This window comes from Danio rerio, chromosome 15, assembly GCF_052040795.2.
Source record: "Danio rerio strain M-AB ecotype USA chromosome 15, GRCz13ab, whole genome shotgun sequence".
NCBI lineage: Eukaryota > Metazoa > Chordata > Actinopteri > Cypriniformes > Danionidae > Danio > Danio rerio.
In genome coordinates, this window is record NC_141035.1 from 1,117,501 (window position 1) to 1,119,819 (window position 2,319).

General features: G+C 39.2%; 1 protein-coding gene across 3 annotated transcripts in view; it reads left to right on the plus strand.

The window, feature by feature from the left end:
* mlf1 (myeloid leukemia factor 1) overlaps positions 1-317 on the plus strand; it is a 17,198-nt gene extending 16,881 nt beyond the window's left edge. For all 3 annotated transcript variants that reach the window (XR_015508608.1, XM_087282963.1, XM_087282962.1), the window contains one exon: positions 1-317. This exon is cut by the window's left edge and continues 2,791 nt beyond it. The gene's annotated coding sequence lies outside the window, so the exon portion shown is untranslated.
* Positions 318-2,319: the final 2,002 nt, after the last annotated feature.

Consider the following 2,319-nt stretch of genomic DNA (forward strand, 5'->3'; position numbering starts at 1 on the left):
GGAACCGGAGCCTTGAACAGGACCATATGCGGGAGTCCCTTCTGTAATGCACTGATGATGTGAATGTGTTTATTCTGCAGTAATTATCATATACACCCTCAAAAACATGTGCATGGAGGTAGACATCTGTATATCAATGTTTCAGTTTTCACTTCATTGTCTTCTTGGTATTAGCAATACTTTTTACAGCGCTTTTTATGTGCTAATTATCGAGGAAAAGCTTTGAGTACTGTTGAAAATCCTGCGTTTATCAACACACTGAACAACAAATACAGAAATAAATGAAGTTTGTGCTGGTCTGTGATCAGCTAGCGTCATTTGCCTCCTGATTTGATCCATCATTGACCCAAAATAATTAAACGCCCCCTTCACTTGTTCTGTTAAACGCAAAAAAAAAGAAGATATTTTGAAGAATGCTGATAGCTGGCACCCATTGACTTTCATTGTATTTTGTTTCCTACTATGGACATCAATGGAACCCAGCAACCAGCATTCTTCAAACTATCTTCTTTTGTGTTTAACGGAGGAAAGAAACACGTAAAGGCTTAAAACCACATGAGGGAGAGTCATTTTCAGTTCTGTGTCCCTTTAAGATTGTTGACTTGAACTAGACAGGTTATCAAAAGTATGTTATTAATTTGGGGCGACATGGCTCAGTGGTTACCACTGTGTCCTCACAGCAAGAAGGTCACAGGTTTGAGTCCTAGCTGGGTCAGTTGTCATTTCTTTGTGGAGTTTGCATGTTCTCCCCATGTTGGCATGGGTTTGCTCCGGTTTCCCGCACAGTCCAAACACATGCGTTATAGGTGTGTATGGTGTATGGGTGTTTCCCAGTACTGGGTTGCAGCTAGAAGGGCATCTTCTGTGTAAAACATATATGCTGGATAAGTTGCAGGTTCATTCCGCTGTGGAATTTTTGGATGAATAAAGGGACTAAGCGAAGGAAAATGAATGTTATTGTTATATTAATTTTGGAAACCCATGCCAACACGGGGAGAACATGCAAACTCCACACAAAAATGTCAACTGACCCAGCCGGGACCCGTACCAGTGGCCTATGTGCTATGTGCTGTGTGTCTTACACCCACAATCACATCATTCATTCATTCATTCATTTTCTTTTCAGCTTAGTCCCTTTATTAGTTTGGGGTCGCCACAGTGGAATGAACCACCAACTTATCCAACACATGTTTTAAGCAGAAATGACTTTCCAGCTGCAACCCATCTCTGGAGAACACAACCACACCAATAAAGCATAATTATTGTGACACTGTACAACAATAATTAATCTTGTCTCATTACTATGAGGTGGGGTTTAGGGCTGGGTTACGAGTAGACATTAAATACATTAAATGTGTAATTTATTAATATGAATACTCTGTATAATTACTGTTTTTACATTAGTGTGAGGGTTAAGTTTAGGATTGAAACTCAGAAAGGTTTAAAACCACACCAGGGAGAGTAAATGATGAGGTGATTTTCATCAACCTGTTGATACACGATAGAGGCCCTTCACAATCAGGATTCACCTTGTTACTCTGTCAATCTAATAAAGAGGGTGCTAAGTGTATATGGATGAGCCGTAGCTTTTGTTTTGACCAATCACTTATGTGTACTTGGTCAGTATACAGTAGTCAACATTAGAAGTGGAACAAAACCTTTCATCAAAGTAGTCCTAAAATAGCTCACATTATTGCCTAAGGACAATTTTAATCCAGCTTTTTTTGGACCCACTGTGTGAGGTAAAAGTTGGTGGCGTTGGACCTCCACCTAGTGGTCGGCGGATGTCAGTGCTGTCCTGATCACGCTATATAGTGCTATCCCAACATTAGCGTCTTATAATCGCAATATAATCGATATCAACAACTGTAAACACGCGTTAAACACTATACTGTACACAAAGTGAGCAGCTCCCGCGTTAATAGTGTCACGTCACATTCTAAAACCGCTAAACTCCTCTATCAGCCTACACCATTTGGCCTCTTTCAGCTGATTCGTTTCGAGCTGTACGTGTTTCTGAATTTCATCTGTGCGAAAAATGCATCAAAAGTGTATCAATACATAAACAACTAATAAAATCTTTACATTTCATTAAGCATTAGTTTATTAGTCATATACGATCTGTAAAATTGCACTCTTTCATCAAAAGTATATACACATATTAATGTATAATTGACAATTGCGCAAAAATATTTTATATAATAGCATAATTATAACAGCCCATAGTATTTCTAATAAAGTCTAGGCTCATGAAGGTCAACCATCAGGAAAATCGAAAATGCGTTCGTCTGTTTTGCCCTCTCCGGCTCGCCGTAAACC